Source organism: Danio rerio, chromosome 2, assembly GCF_052040795.2.
Source record: "Danio rerio strain M-AB ecotype USA chromosome 2, GRCz13ab, whole genome shotgun sequence".
Lineage (NCBI taxonomy): Eukaryota > Metazoa > Chordata > Actinopteri > Cypriniformes > Danionidae > Danio > Danio rerio.
The window spans coordinates 36,997,882-37,019,727 of NC_141022.1; the positions used below are offsets into that span (position 1 = coordinate 36,997,882).

Sequence of the window (21,846 nt, forward strand, 5' to 3'; positions counted from 1 at the left end):
TCTTGCAACCACAGTCCTGCTGCTTTCAAAAGCTCCAGATTTTTTAAAGGTCTTTTTGTAAGCAGCAAGTTGCTTTCACTTTAACCATTAACATGATCATCCTTTCATTATCGCACATGGTATGTTTTTCACCTGCTTTCTTTTGCTTACAGTTATCTTAGGCCAAGAATTATTATTTTTTTTTTTATTCTGAATCCTTGTTGAGCCATGAGAAGCCATGTGAAATAAAAATTAATTGCAATGCCACCCTGTGAAACCACAACCCATTTGCCCATGCTCATTGAGCAAGATCATACACAGCACAAAAAAGTCATGAATGAGGAGGCATGTGGACATAACAAAGTCTAAATCAAGTAATTTTAGCATGCCAAAGTCAAATTTCAAGCATATAAAATAAATTTTCCCAACAACAAAACTGTGGTTAGTGAAAATGGTGAGTGGCTAGTAATGTTAGAACACTACTAGCCAAAGTGGCTGGGGATCAAAAAAGTTAACGTCAAGCCCTGATAACAACCCCCCAAAAATCGTCTGTAATCAAGTGAAAAATTGTATTGGCAGAGCACGGATATTAAAGCTACACTGTAAAAAATGCAGGGTTTCACACAATTCAATCATGTTTTCCCAACACAAATTGATTAAGTTAACTTGACACTTTTTACACAAATATATGTGGATGGAAAATAAAAAATTAAGTTGTCCCAATGAAATTTCAAGAAATGTGTTGTTTCATTGTTAATTACTTCTTCTATTTCAGCTATTTATTTACCAAGAAATTACTCATCATTTTTATACAGTTAAACAAAAAACTAATATAATGTATAATTAAATTAAAAACAGGAAATATAAAAATTAAATAACCTTTTAAACTTTTAACCTAAACTGCAAATTCAATATAACCCTGAAGTAGAGTTCCACAGTAAAACATGTTGAGTTCCACCCAACTGACAACATGAAGGAATTAAATTCACTTATTAGTTTTTACAATTTTAAGTAAATTGAATATTAAACAATTAAGTTGTCCCCAAAAGAACCTCAAGAATCATGTTGATTCAACTTATTTCAAATAAGCAGTTTGAAAAAACACCAAATGTCTTCTTTTTTTTTGGAGTGTACATTACTTTTTTCTCATAGACATAAAAACTATTGGTGTATACTTTTTTTCAGAAACTGCACAAATAAATAACTTTTAAATTCCACAAACAAATTTATTTCCTTCAACATGTACATTCTTTTTAAAAAATTTATAACAATATAACAACCCAAAAAACTTCATAAACTGGGCCAAACTCAACACGCTGTGCCTTTTTAGTCGTGTTTTCCATTTTGGTCTTCCTCCAAGATTAAAACGCCCTATAGACACCCTGCTGCACTCATTCAAAATACAGTAGATGAAAACACAATTCACCTCGGAGCTCTTCTCATCCTCATGATGGAAAAACTCACGCTCTCTTATCAGGCTCATTTTCAAACAACATGCTAAGACTTGACATGAGGGGATTCAACCCATCCGACTCCTCCTAAGAGAAATTAATCAGGCCTAGAGACGCCAATCAGCCGCTGACTTTGATGTTTTAAAAGCAAGAGCGTGTTTAATAGGGTGACAGAAGCAAGAGGAACACTTTACAGACGGCCTTCTTCATCATACAGTACATGTGTGAGAGACTGTGACTGTGATCTGTACAAATCATCATATCAGCATAAACAGCAAAATCACTAAGAAAAGCTTTTTCCAATGCTTACTGTAGCTTCCAGGAAAACCACCTATATTATAATTTATTTTTTAAAATGATAGGGAAAGATTAAATCCGAAAAAAGACAACAACAATCATGCACTTTGGCAATAATTTTTGAAACTATCTTCCACTAGGAGGACTGCCGCCACTGACAATTACATATTTTGGAGATGTCAAAACAAGGACAGTGCTTAAAATTAACTAAAGTGCAATTAAATTTGTAAATTTAATGACTTAGACTTACTTCAGAAGATTCAAGAGCAATAAAACCAGTGACTTTATAAATGAAAAGATTATTGGGAAAAAGGCTGAAAACAGCTAATTTTATTTATTAATTTTAAGTCAAATGAAATCAATCTGAAGGAAAGCAGACAGGCTACAAAGCAGCTTTTATTGGTCAAACATGACAAACATTTACCATTCTTTTTAATTAGAAACCAATTCTAAAACATTAAATTCAAAAAATCCAATAAACGGTGAAGGAAACCGTGCACTCACACTTTTCACATGATTTAAGACGCAACATGCGAACAGACTTGGTTTGAGTTGCGTAATCACCACCTCAGTTCAGAATAGCATGCAAAAACAAGTGCTGTGCAGCAGTAAGGAGATAATATATATAAAAAGAATGTAAGGATGTCGCCAGAGTGGCTTTTTGGTTTCTTTTCTTGTGCATCCCAGCCACTAGCACCCCAACTGAAAGATATTTTAGCATAAGGGCTAATATAGTCATTCAACTTCACAATTTGTAATGTTGCAATTTGTACTTGAATAATGATGGTTGGTTCCTTTACTTGACAGCTCAGATTTGATTATTATATTTTGTTTTTGTTTACAGGTTTGAGAGTTTGAGGTTTACTGTATCATTATTGTTACTATTCACAGTTTACAGATGTTGATCTACCTTAAAATTTGCTTAGATTGTTCAGCATTTCCATTTTACCACTGCACCACTGTAACATTTTGTTTATCAAGTTTAAGAATCTTTTTTACACTTATGTTTATTTTATTATAAGATATAAGAGATGAGATTTGTGTGTTTAATTTATTTAGTTTTTGATTATTAACACTCTTTGCCTTAGTAATGTTTGTAAATTTAAATAAAGTGGTTAAATAAAAAAGCCTAATATTCCTAAATGGATTGTAAAATATTATTCAATAATTATCGATAGTGAATGATAAGAAAGATTATATCATAATAATTTTCTTTGATGTATCGCTCAGCCATAGGCTGCATTGGATATTTTCAGTGTAGGATATTCACACAATACATTTTTATGACTAAAATGACAATTAGTTTCTCTTACTATTGGCATACACACTTTTAGTGTCAGAGGTTTTAGTCAGAAACAATTAAATCATTTAGCATGCAGCATTAGCAACATGAAAATATAACTATTGTCAAATCACAAAATGTTGTTGAAATGATCCAAAGTTTTGAATTGGAAAAAAAAAAGTAATCAGTCAAAATCTTGAAATTTAATTTTTAGACTGCAATTATTATCCTATAACTGCTCCAATGATTTATCATTATCCTTACAAACTCCACAAAAAATCATTATCTTTGTCTTTTATAAACATTTTTAAATAATCTTCCATTAAGAGGACATTCACCACAGACATTATATTTTGGAGATGTCAACATAACCTATGGCTTAACAGTTAGCCTAATTTTGTGCAGAATTCACTATTTCCTAACAAATGCATTTAAATCAATCTCTGAGAAAGCTGACAACTTACAAAACAGTATTTACTGTTCATACCTGCCAAACATTTAATATGATTGTTAATTATCAACTCATTTTACAAATTAATTGACATAAATGCCAAAAACTGAATTAATTCACGCACTGCTTGTCTGGAATGGCAATCACTCATTTTTTACCTCTTATTCTTGGCCTACACACTTTTAGTGTTTTAAATTTACTCTGCTGTCAGAAACAAGCCAAACTATTTCTCACATCAAAAATTGTGAAACTTATCACACATGAAGGCATGCTTGTACTGGTGAAGTGTGATTATAACTAATTAAATCATTTATTTCCTGTTAAAAATCCTTACTGGGCTGATTCAAAACCAACCGAGTTGCCTACATAAGAACCATTTTAAAGAATGCGGGTGTTCTTATAATTAAAAGTCAATTTACCAATTAATGTAATATTTTATTATTTTAATTGTAATAGCAATTGTAAATCGAAAATGCATTTATCAGTCTAAAAAATGGCAATTGGTATCCAAATGTAACAAGTATTCTATAAAGATTAAGCTTACCCTTAAAATATTTAACAAATTTGGGCTTTAATTTTTTGTAACTGCTATAAAGCCATGAATGGCATATTGTACTTATAGTATAAGTTGGTTAAAAGATTTAATTTAACACAAAAGTGCAAATATTTCAATTTCAATTGCATTTTGTTTGTCTAATTGCACTTAAAACACTACACTGCAAATATGCTGGGCTCCACACAATAGTTTTGTGTTGACAACATGAAGGAATTACATTAACTTATTAGTTATTACAAATGTACTGTAAGTGGATTGAACATAAAACAAGTAAGTTCCCAGCAAGCATGTTTTGTTTTTAAAAGATGTCTTATACATGTCTAATAGACATCTAAACATAGGCTAAAACAAGGCTAAGTCAGTGAAAAGATAGACGACTAAAAATAGGCCAAAACTAGACTAGTCCTCAAATAAACAGAAATGAATGACTATATAAAGTCTGTCTATTTGACGACTAGTCTAGATTTGGGCTATTCTTAGACGTCTATTAGATTTTCACTGACAGCCCAGGTTTAGCCTTTTTTTAGTCAAGCTGTCAATGTTTAGATGTCTATTTAATGTCTATTAAACACAAAATAGTTTGCTGGGTTGTCACAAACTCAAGAATTACGTTGTTTCAACTACTTTTAAATTCATAATTTGAACAAAAAGCAAACATCCTTTTATATATATATATAGTATATATATTTACTTTTATATATATTATATATATATATAATATATATTTTATATATATAATATACTGATGATTTAGTGTATCTTTTCTTACAGCATATACTGTACACAAACTGGTGACAACACAAGAAAGGGACTGTATCTATTCAATTAGCAGCAGAGCCGCATGGATGTGAGATGCAGGGGTCAGCGCCATGACATGTCATACCTGTGCAAGAGATAAACACTCACGGCAGAAGGTGAGCAGAGTCACTGGCCCCTGGCTTTCATTTCATTACTCTAGCCTCCCTGTGGACGTGACCCTGTTCACCTCACGCTGGCACACATCCCTAATCCTCCACATACAACATACACCACTGTCCATGCCACTTCATAAAAACACTTTCCTGTTCATGTAAAGAGTGTTTTTATACTGTTAACAACACTTAATACAAATGTAATGATTCAGACAGAGATATTGATATCTGCTAGACGAATATATGGATCTGAAATGTAAAGACTTTTGTTAATCAAAGTTATTGGCATGTCGCCCCTCCTGTAAGTTACTTGAAATACAGATATCGACAAGCAAGATTGTCTAATTGTCTAATGCATTCTCCATCCTGCCAATATTTTGTAAAGTACATTAAGGATTATGTCGTTTTATTATGTCTTTTTTTTTCTTTAATAGCAAGTGTAACATTACAAAGTTAAAGTCAATAGTGTCTGGCAGCAGACGTGCACATGCACACATACAGTAGATATGCAGTGTTAGACATATGCACTCAATACAACAAGTGTTGTCACTGTGAGATGTAGGATCAGGGCTGGGTGTTGTCGTTCGTGTGCGTGGCTGACTGTGCATGTCTGACAATTAGGGGCTTTTTTGCTGATCCGAAAAATGGTCTGATCCGTGTCTCAAAAACCGTAGTGTCATCTGAACCATGAGATTTGTGATCCCTTATTCCAGCGGTTCCCAACAGGGGGGTCCTGGCATTCAAGGGAGCCTTAGTAAGTTCTGTGGGGTGTCACATCATATTTTTCTAATTTCTTAGCAGTGGACATTTAGGAGAATGATCATGTTACCTTAGTTCCCTGGCTAAACAAAAAAATGGACAAATTTGTAAATTCGTCCTGCACAAAAAAAGACTCACCTTCAGCAGTTATTAGTAATGGACCAAGCATACTGGACACAGGTGAGAAAGCTCCAAACACTTTAGGTCGCAGCGATAGCAATACTGCAGAAAATACCAAGATAGTTACCTGAACTAGGGCTTATTCTATTTTCTCAAAGCAAAAAGTCCCTGACCCAGACACAGTGCATTATCTGCACCAAAGTTCTTGCTAACGAATGCATGAGGCCAAATTAATAAGACATTTGGAGATGACTCATCCCTAATACCGTGACAAGCCCAGAGCATTTTTTGAGAGCAAGGCAAAAGAATTGACACACACTCAAAATGAGACGAGGGATGTCACAGCTACTGACAAGAAACTTTTATAAAATTAACAAATAACTGTCAACTAATATAGAGACAATTTAAAGGTCAAAGGCTTACATTTTTCAGACACAAATGGCCTCCTGATGTTTTGCTATTATATTTTACATTAGGCTTTTATTTGAGAATAAACATATCTAGATATAGTAATAAACATGCCGTTTGTCATGCTTATTGCAAACTTATATGAGCGATAATATCATTAAATGTTGAAGGGGGCCTTACAATATTTTCCGGGGGAAAAGAAGGTCTCAGGCAAAAAAGGTTGGGAACCACTGCCTGACCATGCATTTAGATATTAATTCCCTTCTCGCTAAAGCTACATTTTTTGAGCATACAATCAGCTTGACATATTGTTCAACATGTGATTTTTCCATCTGTTTGACAAACCAATGGAAGACAGGGAGTTATTAGTAATGTTTTTGAAAACCATCCAAAGTGTTAGCTTGCATTTGGATTGTCAGACACAATTTAGCCAGCTCTAAATAATCAGTTACTAAAACAAAATGTTTCCGGGTACTCAAATATTGCCAAAACAATTCATTTATAGCACTTTCAGGAAAGTAGTTCAAAATTCATAAATTATAATACATATAAAGAGCACTATTGTCTTCTGTAGAGCTTTTAAAAGCACTTTTTTCAGTTAGGTTTTGATCGATAATAATGTTAAATTCATCAGTTATGAGACTAATTGAATTTAAACTATGATATAAGATGAATAGAACATTAAAACATCATTTTAGGAAACTTTATTGATAAATTCAGCTATAAAGTAGCCCTTCAGAAGATAATAATGTTGAATGCTATAAGATAAGCATCATTAATAAGTTTGGTTCATTTTAAATTGGGTTCTCATTTGATAACATAAGTGCAGATAAATATACAATATTACTAATTTATTCATTTAAAACAAACATAACATGTAATGAACTCAAGAATTTGCTTCTAAAATTGAAATTCTGCTTCACTGAAAAAACCTAAATATATATATATTTTTTTTTCATATAAAAAGAAGCACAAATAAGGCATAAGTTGTTTTTTTATAAGCTTCTAGCACTTTGACTCTACTCCACCTAGCTGTCAAACTCAAATTGGGTTACAAAGACAGACTCAGCAAAACAATCCACAAGAAAACTCCACCCACTAATCACTAAAGATTAAAATGAGCTTAATTAGATGCTTCATATTGAGCGGTAGGAGGCTGAGAGCCCACATATTGAAAATATCCGCCTAAACTTCCTTGACCTAAGACGATTTCTCCACATTAAAAGTGTGCTTTTCTGCCTGCAGGCTTCCATCCTCCTCTGGCTGGAAATCTGCGGCCAGCACCTGTTCAGTGGGATGCGAACGTGACATCAATTTCAGATTATACTGAATGGTACTCTGCTTGAAGACCCACTCAGCTACGCTTTCAATCTCACAACGAGTATAGCCGACACTTTTCAAAACACATTCAACTCACTCCTGTGATGTAAACATCACTTACAAGATCCTGTGGTGCGCGGTGTTGAGCGGTTACATTCTCTACAATAGCTTCAATATGCAAGAAAAAGTAAGGTCTGAAAAATGTGGAGGTGTAAATGAAGGCAAAGATCAAGATGTGATATTAACAGTTGTGCTGTTGCTTAAACACAATATTAAATCTCTGCAGCTAAATAACTAAAATGATTATTCCATGTTTCGTGTAAGTGAAGCAAACGATAGCTTACTCTAAAAACAATTTCATGTGAAAAAAGCTTACTAAATTTTAAGGAGATTTACAATTTGACAACAATAGATCAATAAACGCCACCATGTCAAAAGAATCATGCAGCCATTGGTTAAATTCTCCATCAGTCAAACTAGGAAGTACAAACTACTGGCTAAAAGTAGCTCAGAGATTTGCATATGCAAAACTTCAAAACACTAGACTGCTTTGATTAGATTTTAGTAACTATAACTTTTGACTTTTTTATTCAGTTCTTGGTCTTATTTTATCTGTAACACTGTAAGCTATGACATCGACTTGCTTTTTTCTACAAAGATGCAGTTTTCGACCATAAGTAAAATGGTGACCATGTAAACAACAGGTCTCCAGCAGAAACCGTGACTTAAACAAATAACCATTCATAATTCAACACTATTGTGTCGGTGGACTGAATGTGTTCAATGGGATGTTGTTTTGTGGAACCTTACATTTCAAAGTAAACCATGATGTACAGCAATAAATGCATTTGTGTCTTCTGATTACAATGATATTCACTCCATATCTAATAAAAGTTTCGTGTACAACTTACATTTAGCAAATACATTCTTTATAAGCTTCCCATTAAAAAACAACTAGCTGCATTGTCTGCTTGAGGGCTGTAGCTTTAGACTGATGTATAGTTTGTCAATATCCTGTTCTTTTTGGTGTAATCTATTGATAAACACTGACATGTGAAAAAAAACAGCGCCCCAGTGCCTTCTCCGCCACCTAAATAACAAATTTACACCCTAATCAGAACAAACAATATAAAGAGATTAAGAAGTTCACATCGGGGTTTTTTTTCCAAGTGTTTTAACCACACATGCCAAGTTCCTCTGCTTCCACTACTTTCAAAATTAACAGAGACGAACCATGTTCCATACACAATGATGTTCCATACAGATTGCCTTTTAACGGCAATCTCTGAATAAATACCTACAGGTCATAGATAAGCTTTATATCTGTGTAATCTTTGGGTGCTTTCACACTTGGTTCATTTGCCTGGACCGTACCCAAGTTCGAGCTGCTGTTTTGTTTATGGCTGTTGCTAGGTGACAGTCACGAAAGCAAGTGCCGAAATGGAAAGACTTCCGCACATCGCAGTCATTCTGCTTTAACTGTAGCTTTTGGTTTTGGACATACAGAAAGCGACTTGCGTCCATCTGCCGCAAAAATGTTATAAACATTCAGAACATCACACAGTGTCTGCAGAAACTGTTTTTAGAGGAGACAAGCAGACCTCACTGTGTACCACTGTACGTACCAAAGTACGAAATGTGAGACACACACACAAAAACGATCGAATGTTATGAAAATGATAGTTTGTTGTACAGTTACAGTTGGCGGTTCACCATACCAGAGTTGGCATGAGCCGTACCCCAGACCGCCTCCTTCAGGCGGACTTGGGTACGGTTCACGGGTGCACACCCGAGTTCAGAAGGCATGTTCACACTAGCTAAATGTAACGTACTATGACGTCAAACGAACCGGGGTGCGGACCAAAAGTTCTAATGTGAAAGCACCCTTTATGTCTCACTCTTTTACCCCGAGACCCTCCTTCCCTATGTTTTCAAGAAAATTCAGTAAGTTTGCTACGTCCACCTAATGAGCTTGAAAATCAACAGTGGAAAAGCTAAAGAGGCGAGTGTCGCTAGGGATGGGAGACATTTAGAGCAACTACAATATGCATTTAATTCACGCATCACACAGTATTACAGTTTTTACAGGCGCAGCTGGGATGAGAATCAGCACCTCCGAGTCCAAGGCCATGGTGCTCCACCGAAAAAAGGAGGTTTGCCATCACCAGGTTGGGAAAAGTTCTTACTCCAGGTTGAGGAGTTCATGTATTTTGGGGTTATGTTAGCGAGTAAGGGAAGGATGGAACTTGAGATTGACAGGTGGATCGGTGCAGCGGCAGCAGTAATGCGGTCTATGTATTGGTCCGTTGTGGTAAAGAAGGAGCTAAGGCGAAAGGCAAAGCTCTCTATTTACCGGTCAATCTATGTTCTATTCTACGGACAAGAGGATACAAGCAGCCGAAATGAGTTTCCTTAGCAGGGTGTTAAGGAAAGAGTTTCCTTTTTCATTTACTGTACAATTCCAACTGCTTTAAGGTAACATTATCTATTATCAAGATCTTAACTTCCACTATTATGCAGAAAACACTCAACTTTATATGATTTCTCAACACAGCCACTCATACGGCAATTGGCTTGTATTAATGATATAAATAATTAAATGATCAATAACTTTCTCAAACCTGATACTGACAAAACAGACCCTCTTCTTGTTTGTCACCAAAATATTAAGCTCAGTTCTGTGCTGACGGTGTTAATATTGCTGGTACTTTAGTTCAGCCTTCTGAGTATAATCTTTGACTCCAGTCCTTTCAACATTTCTACTCTGGCTAAATATTAAGGGTTTACATCCCTTCTTGAATATAAACAATGCTGAGACCTTGGTTCATGCCTTCATGATTTTATGACTTGACTACTGTTCCATGGTCTACCAAACACAACAATAAATAAGTTCCGAAACATTCAGAACTCTGTAGCCAGTGTTCTCACATTCTCATGGTAATCTACTCGCATAATTCCCACTCTACACTTCATTGGCTACCTGCCAGTTATTGAATTCAATATAAGAAACTTTTTCTTTTAATGTCCTTATACTTTGGAATTTTATACTCATGATTTTGCCATATTGCAAAATCCATGTTAAATGAATTGAAATTATGAAATCCAAATTTACACTTTTTATTTGTATATGTATAATAGTGCTTGTTATAAACAATGTATCTGTGCACTTTATAACTTTGTAAAAATCTATTTTGTATAATCTGTATTTAATCTATATTTCTATATTCTTCATAATTGTTCAAAAAGGTGATGATTTGCACTCATCATGTAATTGCTTCATATTGTTTTTATTTTTATATTTTTCAGGTAATACAAAAACACAAACGTTTCGGCACAATGCCTTCCTCAGTGAATTATTTATAATCAAACACCATAACATCTCCCCAACCCAACCCATCCCCCGAAATCGACTTTTCTTCACTTCCGGTCACATGGTATACCTTTAAGACAGGGCTACATTAGTACATGTCTCGTTTAGGCATGGGTTTTAAGGTTTACCGTGGTTTTGAAAAGTCAATGTTAAAATTTTCTGTTATATTGCTCCTAAGGTATTTTTACACGTTTTTACGACTATTTTACTGATATTTTTTTAAAGGGCCATGAAACCCCCTCGTTTCAGCAGGGTGTTTTCACACCTCTACTTTGGAAAAAGTCAGAAAAGTGGGCGTGTCCAGCTCTGTTTAGGGGGGAGTTTCGGAGGAACTAAAGTGGGAGGGTGTGGGAGTGTCTATTTGGGCGCGCTGAATTTCAGAGTCAAAACACACACACAGCGGACAATGTGACTGTGTTTACATGGACATCTGTAGTCGAATTATTTGCCAGATTATTAAATGGTGGACTTTAACTGCAGTTTGGCTCTTTCATTCAGGGAATTCATTCATGTCCCTCCCGACAAACGTGATATTTGATTCGAGGATCTGCTCTAAGCGTGTATTTTTCATACAATGTTTGATACCGCACGGCGAATGAGAGAAAAAAAACTCAGCATTTCCCGGAAACTTAGATGCACACGGCAGGTAGCGTCAGAAAGCCAAATCCAACACGAGGTTATAGTTTGGTTGTAACTGTTAGTGCTAACTTGTTTACACTCGTTGCAATAGTTTGTTTGATACGAATAAAATACGAACTGAATAAACAAAGAGCACTGGTCGCTCACTTACCAAATCTGTAGAGACAGGACAATCACCAGCAACTAGAGCCGCGTCTTTATTAAGAGGAGACTAAAGCGAATCTGGATCTCAGCGTTTGCAGATGAGAACAGCTCTCAGGTAAACAATAATCCTCCTTAGACACGTAAGTTATTGTTGTCGCGCGTCGCGTACACTGTAATCTACACATGAGTCTGAGCTCTCACAGAGAGAAAATGAAAACGAAACTTAACTGCAGCAAACTATATAAGCAACACTTCACGCTTGTTTTGCCAACACAACGTGACGTCTCTGCCATCTACACTCTGACAGTAATGAATATTAATGAAGTTGCACAATAGAGCGCGCTGATTGGTTTGAACCAAGCCTTACTCATGCATTAATGCAACAAACTGTAAGACGTAATAAGACTCACTCTAGCACAGACGCCCAGTCTGCACGCTGGAATACACGCTATTATGTCATGGCCGTGACGCAGCTTCAAAAATTTGTTTCAAACCGGAAGTACGAATTTGCTTGAAATAACGCAAAAACAACCAATTTACACTTTTAAGTGAAATATAGGTGTCCTAATAGTGTTTTTAGCAGTGTGGGACACATACAGTATACGACTGTCAACAGCTCAAAAAATGTGTTTTGGTGTTTCGTGGCCCTTTAAGGCAACAGTTTCCCAGCAGAAAAGAACCCTCCACATCAAAAGCTACTGGTCAGTCCATGATTCAGGAAACCTCTAAAAAAAATCACTTACAAACCAACATCCAATGATATAAACAGCATATAAACCAACTTACTTTGTATCCAATAAAAGAAGATCTGAAGAAAAGAAAAGGTGCCTTTTCAAGTTGTAAAGAAATCTGTGTTTTTAAAACTAATGAAGACAGCATTTATTTTTATTATTTAGCCTGGCATGTTTACTGTTTAAAAATATTTTAAATGTTAATATATATATATATAAATATATGTGTTATATAACATATTCAATGGGGAAAAAAGTGTTTTTTTACTCAAACGTTGCAAAACAACTTAATTTAGAACAGTAATCACAAGAAACCATGATATTTTTATCCAAGGTTATCAGCCCATGCCTTGTCTCATTTCAGACTGTAGTTCTAATGAATATGATACAATTCCAGTAAAATGTAGCTCCTAGTTCTTGTCATCACCCCCACCAGGGGGTAATTCTGGTAGACAGTAAACCTCCACAACTGCAAATGTGCATTCAATTATTTCTTCATTTTGGTAGCAATGGCCATCAAACGATTCAATTGGTTCCCAAAAGACAAAATCATGCATAACTCAACATTTTTTTCTCACTTCAGAAAGTAGTTAAATTGGTTTTACGTCACAATAGGGAGGTTAAACAAACAATCTTAACTTCATGGCGACTTTAAAACACATATTTTCCAGTCTTATTTTTCTGATCATTTGAAGTATGATGTACACCAGGGGTCACCAATCTCGCTCCTGGAGGGCCGCTGTCCCTGCAGGATTTAGCTCCAACTTGTCTCAACGCACCTGCTTGGGTGTTTCAAGTATACAAAGTAAGACCTTGATTAGCTTGTTCAGGTGTATTTGATTAGGGTTGGAGCTAAAATCTCCAGGACACCGGCCCTCCAGGAACAAGTTTGGTGACCACTGATGTACACCATTAGCTAACAAAAACATGCTTCCCATTTCTGCTTTCAAATCCTGCTAAAAAATCTTTAAACCTGAATGATTTATTTATTTTGTTCTAATCAGCAATATCCCACAGATGCAGTCAACTAAGCTTAACTTGCATTGAACCCACTATATTCCAAAAAGCCCAACTCAAAACTAAAAGTTTCATCTGGCTTACACGAACACCAAACAGTTTTACACATTCAAATTCTTTTCCTTCCATTCAGTGTTTGAAATGTATCTAATTCTGAATATCACAAAGGTAATATGATTCATTCCTGGAAAAACCATGAAGCAGAGTGGCTAATTACAAGACAGCATTGTCTGGACAGACAGTCCATATCACAGCACAAAAACAAGCTGAAGGAAGGCTTGTGTGGCCACGCTCCAGCTCTGTTAGCGTGTAACTCCACAGACCGCGGCCCCAGCTTTTGCCTGCCTCAAGTCCAGCTGCTCACTCTCCTCAAAGCCAAGAGACAAATTAAACCGCCGCAGCTGAAGCCTTCGTTTGGACGGACCTCCAAGTTGGCATCTGGATGGACTTAGACATGATTATCCTCATTCACCTAAATACGCAACTCCCTCACAAATAAACCACAACCGACAAACACATTCGTACTCTGACTGGGGCAAAAACATTCTGTACTCCAGGGCAAAACCAAGCTGAAGAAATGAGAAATTTCATTCTTCTGAGTTTAGAAAAATTCACTTTAAACTGAGACAAAAGACTGATGTACGAAACAAAGCAGTTCACTTCATGCCACCTCTGTCACGGGTTTTACTGTTCCCATGACAACAAATCCCAACACCCAACGGTTTCACTCCTCATCTGTATGACCAGTGTCCAGATTTTGATTTTTTTTTTTAATGGGCCTATATATATAAACACTTACTGTACAGTATATAAACACAATTTACAAACATTTACAATAATCAAGTATATTTTTCATGTTAAATTAAATATTTCAGTTTAATCAAATTACAATTTAATTATTTATTCATTCATATTCCTTCAGCTTAGTCCCTTTATTTATCAAAGCTCTCCACAGCGGAATGAAAAGGCAACTTATCCAGCATATGTTTTACGCAGGGAATGCCGTTCCAGCCGCAACCCATCACTGGGAAACACTATAGACTCTCACATTCACACACATACATTTGACTTATTTAATTATATAGCGCATGTCTTTAGACAGTAAGGGAAACCGTAGCACCCGGAGGATACCCAGGCGAACATGGGAGAGAACATGCAAACTCCACACAGCAATGCCAACTGACCCAGCTGGGGTTCGAAACAGTGACCTTCTTGCTGTATGGCGACAGTGCTAACCACTGAGCCACCATGCTGCCAATTTAAATATTATACATTCTAATTTAATGTATTACTTTTATTTATTACATCTATTTATTTAATTAAATGTATTAAAGTAAAATTAAATGAATTACATTTTCACTATAACAACCAAGATGGCAAAGATTCAGCAAAAACTAGTCAATTGTCCTAAAATCCTCTTCAATGTAGGCTAAAATTCATAATCACTAACAATTATTATTATTAATAAAAAGGATAATCCTTTTGCATTATCTATTTAGAGTCTTTTTATAGTTTAGATAAACTATATAGGTTAGTAATACCTTAAATAAAGTATCATCTGTACGATCCAATGATCAGGGAAAAAGAACTCATGGACCACGGCTGGCTTGAAAGGCCATTTATCTCTGGTGGATGGAGGCAGATTAGCCAAACAGAGCAGCTCCTGTTTAAACCCAACTGTAAAATGAACCAATGGACAGTCTGCCCTTGGGCCTCTCAGGTATCATGCCAGAGAAAGAAATCTTAAAAAGCAGATTGTGTGGGGGCATGAGATGTACAGATAGACGCTGAGAAAAAACGTCACTTGCAGGAATCACTGAGAAATAATGGAGCACAACAGATGTTATTGACTGCAAATGAGTACAGCTAAAACACAAACTGCCAGCCTTTTTAACTTCTCTCTCATCCTGTAAGGGAAATGTGTAGCGTTCATATTCATTATTATGCTGCTGTTAATATGCGATAAAATAACAGGAGTAGCTTGCATATAAAATAAGAGCAACTGATTGTTGATTTCTATTCTACACTGTAAATTATTTCTGTCAAGTGACAAGACTTTTGTCTGGGCAAAGTCGGACCTTATTGTTCTAATTAAATAATTAAAAAACAAGGCATGATCATATTTTATTTTGGTATTATAAGTGTAATCTAGAGGCCTTTGCTATTTATGTGAGCCACTTTTGATACCAAATGATGAACTAGAAGTCATTATTTGTTGTTTTTAAAACTTGGATAGGCAACAAGACTTTTGTCAGGTATTGTGTATAAAGAATTAATAAAGAGTTGGCCTAGACGGTGTTTTAATACTAAACCATAAGGGGAAAAACTTCAAAATGGATTCAGTATTTGTTCTACTATTGATTTTGGATATAACATTTAGGTTGGGAGTCATCAAAAACAGTCCTCCTAAAGGAGTCAGAAAGGTTCAGAAAATCAGTTAACAAGTGAACAAACAGTCCTTTAAAAAACCCTCCAACATAATATCACACAACAAAACTAAATAGAGCTGGCAAGGTTTTGGCAAAGTACTGTATAAACTGACACTGAGCAATTATTTATTATTCTTAATGTAATTTTTTTAACAATGCAGTTACTTAAAACGATATTTAAAAATCTGTGCAGTCAATTAAATATGCTGTGTTACCAATTAAATAAATATGAAAGACAGCTGGATGTTAATTGGACCCCACAAAGCACAGTTGCCCCTGAGACTAAAGTGCCATTGATGTGATCTAATCAATAATTTACTAATCAAAAAGGTTACAAGGAAAATGCTTAACACCACCTAATTTCAAATTGGAGCAGTACTAATTCATAACCCCCCACCAAAAAGCTTACAGTACAATATTTACAGTAGCAACACCTTCTATGAATCCTGTAAGCATAATGCAAATGTGATCAAGTGTATACCTTAAAAACATTGCACTTACAAAGACTCTAAAATTCCTATTCCTGCTTAATAAAGAGTATAAACATGAACTGGGGCTTTAATCATGTTTGAAATCACTCTTTTGAAGTATAGCCATCAATAAGAGTGTACTGTGCTGTTTGTTATTGACGAGAGTATTAATTTAGATATGAATTATGAAGACCTTGACAGTGCAGCATACATACAGGCTTCATAATAAAAGTGTTGGAGTGAATTCTTCACTATTCTCTCAGATCTTTGGCCACAAAGCCACACATGTCCTGCCAGCTTCCTACATCAGGAGACACCGAGCAGGATGCTGTCCATGGATGCTGTGGGTACCAAAGCACAGCATCATCCTTGAGCTTTCACTCGACTCTGCTGGGAGGAGCTGAAATGTGCATGTCGATGGAAAAAAGAGACTATATTGTGGCATTGTGATCTGACCAAGAGTTAAGATCGTACAGCCTGCATCTCTATGTGGAATATCTGGACGCCTTGATCAAGATGGCAGGCAATAAAGATAGCATGTGATATAAAGGGGAAACAAAGAGCATCGTGCAAAGGAAGTCGTGCAGAGACAGAAACGTGTTTCAGATGTGCATGAAAAACAAACAAACATGTAATTTCTTACCTTGATCCTCTGCAAGCCGGAGAGCTCCTCTAAAAGGGATTCATCTTTGTTGTATTCACTTCAGCTGACTGTGTTTTTCTGAAGAACTGTCAGTTTCAGCTGGAAATGTGTCATCTGTGTGCAGTGCATGTATTTTTCTCCTAATATCCATGTAAAAAGAAGGAGTTACTTGCCGGATAGCGTTATTTTTTTCTGCCGACAACGGCGATTAATTCATTTTTCGCAAAGAAACGCTCACTGATGAAAGGATTATGCCATATTGCAGGAATGCTATATATCTCCATGTTGTTCAGAGGCTTTGGCAAAAGCGTACACTCCAGTGATGAGACTGAATTTTTTGCCGTGTATTTTCATCTGTCCGTGCTGTGTTTTTTTTGGCGAGGAGAGATGATGGGTGTGCGAATAAAGGCATCGGGAGGCAGGTTTTCTTTAGTACGGAGACTCGGAGGGCTCAAACGGTCGTTCGCTTTATCGCCGCAAGAGGGCGCGCAGTCGCCGTCCATGTTCTGTTTTGTTTTGGTATTTTGCCTGGACACGAATGGCATTTATTTGTAGGTGTAAGCATTTTTGCTCTAATAGCAGTTCGTTTTAGGCTGTATATCCCTTAGAACAGTGAGAAAAAGATGTCGTGGTCCTTTACACTTCGTTTCAGTCTACACTTAGTCTACTATTCTGTAGTCACAGTCTATAATTCTGCTGTCACGACTGACAGGCGATGCTCAGCGGGTATCTCTATTTCCTAAAGTGTCACGTTTAATATCTTGTACTATAAATATTTTAATAACAAAAAGCATAAAGCGATGCACCTGCTGAACAAGACGATGAAAGACTTGAAACGTGTCGTAGTTTGTCGCCATCTGATGGATGTTTCAGGCTATTGCTTCGCTTGTGTATAATGCTGCATTTAATAAAGCGTGCATCATTTCTAATAATAATAATAAAAATCTGCAAAAGTATATAGTTGTATACATGGGTAATTTCCGTTGTATGATTTGGACTTTCAAAAGTTCCCGATAAGTATTTTGTATGATTATAAGTGATAATAATTTTGTTGATTTTATTTAGCCAATTTATTTATTTTTTTAATTTGTCATTAGTTTATAATATTAAATAAAACATGCCAGCTACTGTATAAAATGTTTCCTACGTTCATTCATTTACTAGTACTAATGCCTTATATATTTATTTATATCCCCATTGAAAAATACAATTGGCCTATCATTTTGGGTTCTGTACTCTGTTCTTTTTTTTTTTTTTTTAATTAATTAACCTAAAGGATGTATTCAACTTATTTGCATGTTTTCCCCATGTTGGCTTGGGTTTCCTCCGGGTGCTCCGGTTTCCCTCACAGTCCAAAGACATGCGCTATAGGTGAATTGAGTAAGCTAAATTGTCCGTAGTGTATGTGTGTGAATGAGAGTGTATGGGTGTTTCCCAGTGATGGGTTGCAGCTGGAAGGGCATCCGCTGTGCCAAACATATGCATACCTTGGCGGTTTATTCCGCTGTGGTGACCCCAGATTAATAAAGGGATTAAGCCGAAAAGAAAACGAATGAATGAATGTATATTAAACTTAAAAAACTAAATTACTAAAAAATGAGACGTCTTTTACAAAGTTAGAATAAAAAAAATTAAAGAAAACTTTGGGTTTTGCTTGTTTCTTCTCCAAAAAAAATTAATTTTCTTTTAATCAGATACACTGAAATAATCATAACAAAATAGTTTTCAACATGAATAAGACGTTTGTTCAGCACTAAATCTGCATATATATATATATATATATATATATATATATATATATATATATATATATATATATATATATATATATATATATATATATATATATATATATATATATATATATATATAAATGGATCTCTGCGGCCACCAAAAGTATAATTTACATTTTATAATACTAAATCAAATGCAAAACAAACACCTTTGGTCAGTATTAAAGTCTTTCCCCAACTACAAAATGCAGTTGTGTCAAAAAATAGCAGTACAACATCTGTAACCTGTCATTGGCAGTATATTTGTTGATTTAAAATTAGTTACTTGAGGATGTAGTATCATTATAGAAAAACAGCAGAGCTGATTATGTCATGTGTTCTGTTCGTTGTAATTGGGTATACTTTACAGTATGTATTAAAATAACAACTGTGTCATTAATAAGAGAATAAAAAACAGCTGTCATTAAAGGTCCTTTATTAACGTGAAAAGTTAGCATTGCGTTACACATTTTTATAAAATTCATTTATTTCTGAATTGTGACATAAAATGGGTCAGTCCCAACATTGTTCAGAACAGTAATGTATAAGTAAAAAGTTGACTAAAGAAGGGTAAACTTATTTAAATTGTGGAGCAAGGTTTCTAATGCACGTTAAATTGTTTGTAATGGTTGAAAATGGAACAAAAATGCATCTACAGTTTTAATGGATTAAAGAATAGTTCAAATGGTAAAGATTCAGCCAAACAAGATTCTGCTGTCAGTAAGAAACCCCTATAAAAGCACCATTGTTGAAAATACTGCATATGGAGAATTGGTTCAAATTTACCAAAGAACAAATTAACTGGCTTAAAAAAATGTGGACTTATGGGAGTAAATTGCTCTTTTCGAATCAAGTACACTTTTTTGCACTAACAATCATGATTTGGAGATGTTTCTCATACTGTGGTCCCAGATCTATTAACCTTTACCACGTTTCGTAGATCAGTTTGAATTCATCAAAACTCTTGAAGAGATTACAGTATGTTCCTCTGCTGAGGAGGAAATCCCCCTGAAAGGAGTTTCAATGAGACAACGACTCCAAACACAGAAGTAATCAAGAAAAAACTTGGTTTCCGACAATAGGGATTAGGGTAGTGGAGTGGCCAGCTCAATGCCCTAACTTTAACCCAATTGATAACTTCTGCAGGTAACATTAAAAATGCAGTTTACGAAGCAAAACTTATTTCACAGGAATTGTGGATGTAGTTTGTTTGTTAAGTGATTAAAATAAAGGTTTTTGTACGAGAGAAGTTGGTTAACTTGCTGCAATTATGATGCCCAGCAGTTATCCGATACAATGGCAATACAAATAAATTCAGTAATTGGAATGAAGTGTAAAAAATGTGTTTGTTATTAAGTGTTTCAGTCTAAAGAAAAGATCGAAGCATTGATGCCTCTATTTTTTATTTATCTCACCAAAAATGTAAAGTTCTGCTATTAATTACTCACCCTTACGATCCCCCAAGATCTCATTTTCAGAATATAAATAAAAATATTTTAGATGAAATCCAAGAGCTCATCCTCCATAGACATCAACCATACAAAAAACATTCAAAGTAAGTTTACATTTAAAAACATTCCCAGATGTGACTTCAGTGGTTTAAGTTATAATAATAATACAAAGCACGAAGAGCACTTTTGTGTGCCAAAAAAGTTTTGTTTGCCTGTCCTCTGCATCAGGTCAGTGTGTGTGTTTACTATACAATACAGCACTTGTGTGTTGATCATGACAGTGCTTTGAATGATCTGGGTCACAACTGTTGTCTATAGAGGATGAGAGAGCTCTTATTACATGTAGAATCTTGTAGTTTGTTTCTTTAAAAATGAACAAAGACGGAACAATATGAGGATGAGTAATTAATAATATTACATTTTGGGTGAATTAACCCATTGACATTCCTTTTATTTGCCTCCTGTAAAAAAAATACAAAATCACTTAATCTTAATCAGTTGAATTAGAATTGAATATGTAATTTATCTTCCCACTACATTTGAAATATGGAAATTTTTTTAAATACGAGCTATAAAAATAATTGCATTTTTATTCACTTTTTAATGCACTGCTTTTTTTTTATTTACACAACTGTATATGAATGATAGTCCGAGGTGGTCAATTAACTCCTATTAGCTAGTCGTTTACAGAATATAAAAATGAAAGCCTCCTCTAGAGTGTAGAGCACCAGAATATAAATAAACGATTAGTCATTTGATAACCAAGTGTTTGAGTTCTGCTGCACTACAAACAATAAAAAACACTGCGAAGAACTTTCACGTTTCTTTTAATTTCTCCAAGGACAATTATATGAATTCTAGAGGATCCACTTGTACACATCAAAACAATGGAATCACCACATTAACATATTCAACAATCACTGAAACAAGAAATGCTTACAAGGTCATCTTTACCACATGACTTTTGGAATAATGAGACTCAAAGTAGCCTCTCAGTGTAATCCATCATTACAACCAGGTCCAAGTTGGAATGTTTCAAAAGAAACACTTAAGCACGTAAAGAAAAAAATATATATTAATAATTCACTCCACAGACCCAGTGCAAGACTAATGGACCATCTGGAAACGATTCACAAGACTAGTGCTTTACATATTGGGTTTGTAAGTTGACTGATCATTTTAACTTAAAGACAGACATTTAACAGTTGATTTTGGACATTCAGTGGTTAGTAAAGTCATGTTTAGTATGTAGCTCCACTTCACAAACACATCAGAAATAGAAATAAAAATAGAATTTCAGTTGATTTAAGAAAAGGTCAACTGATCTTGCGAGTTTGATCATAGTCATCATAACCAGTGGTTCAAACGGAGCACTGTCAGGTTTGCTAGATAACCTACAGACTGCAGCGAAGGAAAAACACTATTTAATTGTACATGAATGAAAATGAGGCTGTGGGTTGTACTGTTAAGCATTTCAGCCACTGCAAAAATTGGCAATGTCTTTCTAAACTTGTTTATATTATTTTTGAGGTTGAGAAAGAACCATACAGCCTCGTTGAAATTTGCAAACACAAAAATTAAGTATAGCATTAAATATCTGTGTCTATCAGGATGCTGAAAACTGACGACTTCAAAACTGACAAGCC

General features: G+C 35.1%; 1 protein-coding gene across 1 annotated transcript in view; it reads right to left on the reverse strand.

Moving 5' to 3' along the window:
- b4galt2 (beta-1,4-galactosyltransferase 2) overlaps nt 1-17,411 on the reverse strand; it is a 201,162-nt gene extending 183,751 nt beyond the window's left edge. Inside the window, exon 1 of the mRNA XM_087238548.1 lies at nt 16,978-17,411. The gene's annotated coding sequence lies outside the window, so the exon portion shown is untranslated. The remainder of the gene's footprint in view (nt 1-16,977) is intronic.
- Between the last annotated feature and the right edge of the window lie 4,435 nt (nt 17,412-21,846).